The sequence below is a fragment of the Gossypium hirsutum genome, chromosome A07 (genome assembly GCF_007990345.1).
Source record: "Gossypium hirsutum isolate 1008001.06 chromosome A07, Gossypium_hirsutum_v2.1, whole genome shotgun sequence".
NCBI lineage: Eukaryota > Viridiplantae > Streptophyta > Magnoliopsida > Malvales > Malvaceae > Gossypium > Gossypium hirsutum.
This window is the reverse complement of record NC_053430.1, coordinates 25,123,571-25,131,743: the sequence shown is the minus strand read 5'-3', so window position 1 is coordinate 25,131,743 and position 8,173 is coordinate 25,123,571. Positions and strand designations below refer to the sequence as shown.

The following is an 8,173-nucleotide window of genomic DNA, read 5'->3' as shown; positions in this document are numbered from 1 at the left end:
ATCTTCTAAATCGAATGTAGAGTGTTATAGATTTAGTTGAACGCCCACCATGGCAGAATGTACTATGCAACTGACATTTGACATAATGTACAAGGCATTTTTTCGATGCTGGGGATGCTTTATATATGTATATTTAGCCTATATTTGATTATCTGTAATGGAATAGAGCTGTAATTAAATAAAACAATAATTAGTAATTCAACTGTTTGATTGAATGAAATGGAATAGAACTGTAATAGTATTCTTGTATTTGATTGAATAGATTGATGTTGTAATAGCATAAGGAAAAAAATTAAAATGGCCAGAATACCCTTAAAAGAATTCTTTTTTAGGTAGATGATTATTGTTATTGTTATTAAATTTTAATAAGATTATTATTAAAAATAATTTAATAAAAATAATAAATAAGTTAACCATATTTTAACATAATTATTATTAAATATAATTTAATAAAATTCTTAATATAATTATTATTATATGAACTAAAAAATCATAATATATAATACTATAAAAATAATATATAATCTACTTTATTATATTTAAACTGCAATACATATTTAATGTGTTAAAATATCACTAGTGAAACAAATAAATTAATTATTCTACAATAAAAAAACAAAATATTAGAAGTAATAAATAACTTGAGAATTATATTTCACATCCAAACATAATATTCATATATTAACAAAAAGTTACATGATTTCATTAGTTGATATGTCATAATCCATATGTTATAAATTTTACAACCTCAAAAAGTTACAACATTGTAATGACATTCTATCATGTCATTATACCATCCAAATATTACAAACACAAAAAGTTACCAAAATATCATCAACACAACCATGATTTTTAATGGTCAGCAAGAAATTTTCTGACCCATTCCAGTCGCACAGCAGAAGGTAAACTAAAGAAAATGAGCATTGCGTTGGATGATCTAGAATTTTGCTCAATGCGCGATAGAGCTCATCCTCAGTTAAACCTTCTACTTCACATAATGTTGGATATAATTTCAGAGCACTTTCTTGAATGGTCATTTCTGAATTTTGTTCAATTAGCACTTCGGAGGCAATACTCTTACTGATTTCAAGGCCAACGATCTGTATGTTTTCCTCCAATAAAGTGGCAGCATCATTAAATGAAGTAGAAAAATCACTTGCATCAGAAATATTTTTTTTCTTCTTTGATAATGTGGAATCACCTCAGTTTCTAGCTGGTTGCGGTTGTGTAATTGAAAGATCCATATCATCCAAAGAAACATTAGCTTCACATCCATGGAAATCGTTTCTTTCTTTATGAGTATCTGTAGTAGCTACATCCTCAACATCTATTTCTTCAATAATATCAGAGGCTGTTTGAGTATATTTCCTAGTGTCTCGATCTTTTGCGTAGATGGTAGTAAGTTGTTAATAATAAGAGAAACTCCGGTGTCTGAATTGAGCAACTTCTTTATGACTCTATTAAAATGAGGAACTCATATTAGATATAAGTTTGGTCAAAATAAGATAATAATGACTTGAAATAATTCTTACATTTATATATGAGTTCCACACCGCATCTTCAGCAACAACAAGCTGCCTATGCTCATCCCAACCAAAGTCGCTATTGTTTTTTCCACTAAGCATGTCATAAATGATTGACTAATCCCTTTTCAATGTCCTAATCATTGATTCAAGATTAGGTTTAGCCTTCAACATGGCATTGGATAAAACTTTTTCTAACATTTTTTCCAACTCATTTAAATAATTGGCTTTGAATCCCGTATCTGCATTAAAGGTTCCAACATTGTGCAAGTCGACCATACAAGCAATCAACGTAACATCTTTTTCTGGAACCCATTTCCTTTTGGTTCCTTGAGAATTTTGTGAAGAAACACTTGATTGCAAAAAACCTGACATAACTATCTTAAGAAAAATGCAAATTAAAATTAAGTTTAATATTATGCATCAAAAGGTTAACACTTTATAAAATTACAACACATGATGAATCAAAAGAAAAAAAATTGTCATTCAACAAGTCTAGTACAATACAAAAAAAAAAATTCAAACACAACCAAAGTTTCATAAACTAGATACATGAAATAACATAAACAAGTTAACATTTATTATTTTTACCCTAAACCTAATTAACTTCTAGATGCTTGCCATTCATCGAACATTTAGTTGGCTAGTTCCATCCTCCAAGTAGCCTATGCATCCGATGGATGAATATTTACGATATTCGGTTCATCGTCATCTATCACATTACTAGGTAATCCTTCTCCCAACTCCGCTTCAATAGGATCAAGACTCATATAGGTTCGAATAAAATTATGGAGCAAACAACATGCAATAATGATTCTATTATGCACCCTCACAGGATAGAATGATGGACTCCTAAGTATTCCCCATCTAAGTTTTAATAACCCAAAACACCTTTCAATAACATTACACGCTGAAGCATGTTTCATATTGAAAAATTCTTCCGGAGTACTTGGCTGGTAAACTTGACGCCACTCATTCAAATGATATCTTTATCCTTTAAAAGGCACAAGATATCCCTCACAATTTGTGTATCTAGCATCAACTAGATAATAACAACTTATAAAAAGAAACTGTTTATCATGGTTAATTTCCCAAAAAAGTATGAACTTAAAAATTAATTCAACTTCCTCTAATTTTTCACTTTACCATGAGGAACTTTTAGTCCATGTCTCCTATAATGACATCTCGAAGAACTCATCCATCAGCAACAGAACCTTCTCAACCGGGAAGAACATAAACAAATTGCATATCAGGTGTACAAACACCTAACATATTTATTGCTATGTCACATTTTCGCGTTCGATATCTAGGTTTATCAACTGTTGGAACCCTAATCTTGATGTGGCTTCCATCTAAAGCACATAAGCAATTCTACATCACATGTATAAAACCTCGGGTTAGGATACTATATTTAAATCTAAATGGACTAAATTATGTACGAGCTATATATAGAACTCACTCCAATACCTTGAACCATTTCCACCTTGGGTCTGTAGAATTAGCTGTAATTGGCTCTGCCTTTTTAAATAATACATCTTGTAAGCGTATGACAGCATTTAAAATATTGTGAAATGATCTGCTAACGATTTACCCGAACCTATTAAAGTGATGCTTGATAACTTGATTTTTAAGGTGATAAGAAATTATATGTAAAAACATTGTCACTCGCTCATCAACAAGTATGTTCCTTGACGACTTCAATCCCCCTAAAGTTTGTAACATCTCACATAGTTTAAAAAAAGTAATTCTATTCATCCTAACTTGTTCAATACAGGTCTCATCACTAGCATATACAAGTCTTTTCACATAATCTCGTTTTGCATAAAAATCTAAAATATCGGATCTAATCCTTGGTCTATAAGTATGTAGGCTATGGATGGCACCCAATGCAACTAAGAACCAACTCGTAACTGTACACATTTGCAACCATTTTGTAATAGCAAGACTAATTCTTTTACGCCTCTCACTTTGTACTATTAAAGGCAGACGAGCCAATACTACAAGATATTAAAGTGTTACATATCTTCAAATTGTAGTAAAAGGGTCACATTTATCCAATACTAATTTCAATAACAGCAAAAAAAAATCAAAAAATTTAATTGCCAACAGTGATTCAGTGAATACAAGATGCTCAACTCTGGGTAGAGGAACCAATCAAACAAGCCAAATAAAAAGAGGAAGCAATAACAAACTGTCAAAGAAAAATGAATAATACATATTAAGAATCTTTACAAAGCATAAAATATACAACTTGTCAAAGATGTTTACAATAACTTATTACAATGAGGTAAAAATAACTGCATATATCATTTTCAACATATATGTTTCTGTATTACAATGAGATTACGAGAAAAGAGATTTACAGACACTATTTGTAGTTTTAGTATTACAAAAAGAAATGCAAAAGGAAACATTTCATTTATTAGCATACATCATTTTCATTACTTCAGGGTCGCCACAATGTGTCGTTTCAAACAGGTAAGTATTAATTGATTGAATGGGTGTTTTCCACTGGTGGGGGAAAATGCCTGTGAATTCATGTTCTTGTTAAGAGTTAAATGTGTAGTCTTTAATTGATTCAATGTTGAGCAAATTAATGTGGGTTAGCAACATTCTTTTCTTAAGTAAACGTTGTGTTATGCAACATAGATGGACTCTTGAGGGTGCGAAGATTGACTAAGATGAAGGGGTTCACAGAGTTTTTATTAAGTAAATTTGTTTATTTACCCTTTAGGTGTGGTGATAGGGTGGTATGCATCAGTTTAGGGTGTTGTTAGAGTTGATTTGATTGAGATCGAATGAAGTATTTGTTGAATGTGATGAATTGATAAATATTATTAGGAATTCTTCTTTTATCTTCCATGGATTACATGGGTCCTCTGAAAATAATATTTAGATAATGCTAAGAAGTTATGACAGACTTGCATCGTTAAGTTTTTGTGGTGATCACTTGTTCTAATGAAAAATTTTAAGATAAAAATATAACATTTTCAGTGGCTGAGCTTGGAACTAAGTTTTAGAGAATCTAAATGAGATTTTCAGAAAAAAATAAAGAGTATGATGATAATTTTAAAAAAATTAAGATCTAATTAAAATTGTTAATTTTTTTATGTTAATAAGAATTTCTAAAAATGTTAGGAGAGTTTAATTATTTTTTTTTAAAAAAAGTATAATGGGAATTTTAAAAAATTTGAAGGACCTAATTAAAATTTTTGCAAAAATTCAAAGGAATATTAGAATTTTAATATTTAATAATTCATGGTATATTAATTTAAATACTAACAAAATTAGTATTATATCCTACTTTAATTATTCTTTGTAATGTATTTAAAATTATCCAACTTATTTAGAAGATCTGAGTGGTACCACATCCACCTCTAGTCCAACTAAATTCTATTTATCCAAAGGTGATTTTAATTTCTTTGTTAGATTATAAAATAGGATTATAACTAAGGTTTGGTTATAGTAGATTTATTATTATCATTATTATTATTATTATTATTATTATAAATTTTACTATTTTTCATCGGACTTTGATTTGCTACATGCTATTGTGTTGGAATCGGTGATTTATATTTAAAATCATGAATCTTTTATCGACTTGAATATTAAAGATAAATTAGAGTGTCAGCTCCGACAACTTCAATAACTCATCTCTTTTTCGTTTTGCAAATCTCGTTATCTTTTAGACCCATTTATCAGCATAGATTCCTATAAATCCAAAAAAAGCATTAATAATGATCATTTGTGTAAAAAATATAAAATTTTAAATTAATATAATGGTAAATCACATTTTTTTCCATTTAGAATTTAATTTTAGCCCTATAAATTATAAATTTAAAATGTAATGCCTTTACAAATGGTAACTAGAATTTATTCTTCATAAATTTAAAATTTAATTCATTTCCATTTTATTAGCAAACCATGATCAAAAGAGTATGATAATCAGGGCTCCTCTGTTATAAATAATGGGGAGGGAAAATCCATAAACATCTAATGCAGATTTGTTGTTTCAATTCTATAAAATATGACTCACCTTGGAACCACTAAAATCCCCTTTGGTCAGTTCATCCCCTTGAAAAGAAAAGTGGAAAAGAAAAATTGATTTTAAAATTTGCATTTAGTATCTTGGGACAAAAGCCAAAAATACGAGACCTACAAAATAAGAAGCACCTTGAGGAAAATATAAAAAGAGCATTACGTTTTAAAAGAAAAAAGATTTTCAAGAATATAGTGGTATGCCAAGACATATCAAACTGATAGAAAGGAAGCAGGCTGTGCCAATTAGTATAAAAATAAACAAAACAAAGATTATCATTAGAACAAAATTAATTCCTTAGATTAAAATGTACTGTACTATATCATCACTAAAACTAAGAAGCATTCTAAATCAACCAATAGAAATCATAGTTTCTAATTTTAGAACTATTGCGTTACTATTGTAACTCCCAAATTTATGATATTATTCCTATATTACTTCTCGAACCAATTAAGAATTTCATTATATTACAATATTGTTGGAAATGCCTAGAAAACTGATTCTAGGAAAAGAGGAAAATATTAAGAAGTACAAAAAACTTAAGAACATACCGATTAGTAAAACAAGCTTTAGGGCCTCAGTAAGACGCCTTCCTAAGTTTTTGCTTTTATTTGGAGACTGTTCTGTCCAGAGATATTTTATCAATATGATACAAGTTAGGAAGCACCATCTTAATTAAGGAGAATGAGCATCTGTGTGTATAAACATTCAAAGGCAACTAATTAACAAAATATCTCATTTAGAAAGTTGAGTCCTCATGGAAGCAAGAAGCAAGTTGCCTAAAGGAAAAGAAAGCTAAGTTATAGTGCGTAGATAAACATTTTTCACAATAATGAATAAAACAAAGATCACTAATTAGTTAATGCCTCAGGATGCAATATATGAATATAAAAAAACAACGATAGGGGAAGCTAGATTAACAGGCTGAAGATTCACCATAAATTACCACTTTCAAACTAACTCCCATGAAATAATTCCCAGAAAATAATTGGATTAGTAACATAAAATGTGATTCAAATATATAATACCATAAATTACCACTTTCAAACTAACTCCCATGAAATAATTCCAAGAAAATAATTGGATTAGTAACATAAAATGTGATTCAAATATATAATATGGCGTTCATTTCATGCACAACATAGAGAAAAACCACCAACCTACAGGAAAGAATACATCTGTCTTATATTGTGCCAGCAGCATTAAATTAATCCAACCTCCCAAACACATGCAATCATATTCACAGTACAAATGCTGAACAAAAAGGAAATTTTCTTGTAACTTATGGACAATGGAGAGTGCTACTTTCTTTTCCACCTCCTAACATCCACATATCATTTATCTCTCTCTTCAAGAAAAAGTGCCTGTTTAATTTAATTAAAGGACATCCTATAGCAATTTGACTTCATCCTATTCATATGAGAGCAATACTTGATGTAAAATAAAAATATGGACACAATTCTAAGATTAGGTTAGCAAAGACAAAGAAAAGTAGTCAAAAATTACAGCATAACCGGGTATGTGATCCTAAGAAATAAGTTTAAACACCTCACAAAATGAACTGAAGAAAAGGACAGTAATAAACCTGATACAGACCTGGAAAATGTAGAATATGAACTTTTTTCAAAAGGAAGAAACACCAACCTGACCACCAAGCTCCTTAAATTAAAAAAAAAGAATGGTTTAGATAGCCCTAAAAAAATAATCGCATCTTCTCAATCGTAGTGAAAAATTATATGAAGCATTGCATTATATCCAACAAAACAGTTCAACATCAGAAACCTACCAACTAAAACTTTATAAAGTACGACGAAAGTGCGCTGATTACTCACCTAGTTTGTCCACGAGTCCATATGCGGCTTGGTTATATGGTGTATCTAACCATACAAGGACGATCCTTTCTCCTTCTTGAAGGATCAACTTTCGAAAGGATCAACTTTTCAAAACTGAAAAGAAACCTATTATTTCTACTAATTTAACAAAAAAAATTAGAAAAAAAGGAAATCAAAATGGGAGAAGAGTTACCTGAGGGACAACTGCTCACATCAAACTAATCCGATTGTTTCTCTTCTCAAATTTCCACCTCATACAATTCTTAATTGAAGGCCTTGTTGAGGGTTAGGGTTTGTCAAAGGGTTGGTAAGGGTAGAAGCATGAAAAAAGAGGAAGAAGGTTGGAAGGAAATGGGAAGAAGAATGAAAAAGATAAGAAAATGCTTCAGATGTGAGAAAGAAATGGAAGGGTAAAGTTGAAACTCTGACCTAATTTTTCACACTAAATCCTTATTCCGTGGGGAGAGTGCCTTATTGTAAACGGCAGTTTTACCTTGAATAGCCCCATATGGAATAGGGTTGTAATAGCCCATTACAGCTAACCAAACAATGGCTTAGAGATGGGCCCACAGAATTCAGCTGTAATTGCTTAGTATTACAGCCAACCAAACAAGTTATTAGGGTTTGTTTATTTAATTATATTTTATGTATTTTTTTAATTTAATATACTTGATATGTTTTTTTTAGTAAATGAAGTTCACAATTAAACAATTAACTTTAATAAAGTTCACAATTAGCAAATTTAATGCACTTGATATTCGCTGTTGGAGGGATGCTTG

General features: G+C 30.0%; 1 long non-coding RNA gene across 10 annotated transcripts; it reads right to left on the bottom strand.

Moving 5' to 3' along the window:
• Positions 1 to 703: 703 nt before the first annotated feature.
• LOC107953067 (uncharacterized) lies at positions 704 to 7,870 on the bottom strand. Of its 10 annotated transcripts, none has more exons than XR_005930586.1 (6): positions 7,588 to 7,870; positions 7,395 to 7,508; positions 5,560 to 7,221; positions 1,533 to 1,900; positions 1,202 to 1,457; positions 745 to 1,100 (listed from the first exon to the last, which is right to left on the bottom strand). It is a non-coding gene; the product is annotated as an uncharacterized lncRNA (long non-coding RNA). The 10 variants fall into 10 exon arrangements; XR_001699049.2 differs by having other exon boundaries at positions 745 to 1,457; positions 5,560 to 5,597; positions 6,114 to 7,221; positions 7,588 to 7,867; XR_001699044.2 differs by having other exon boundaries at positions 704 to 1,457; positions 7,588 to 7,869.
• Positions 7,871 to 8,173: the final 303 nt, after the last annotated feature.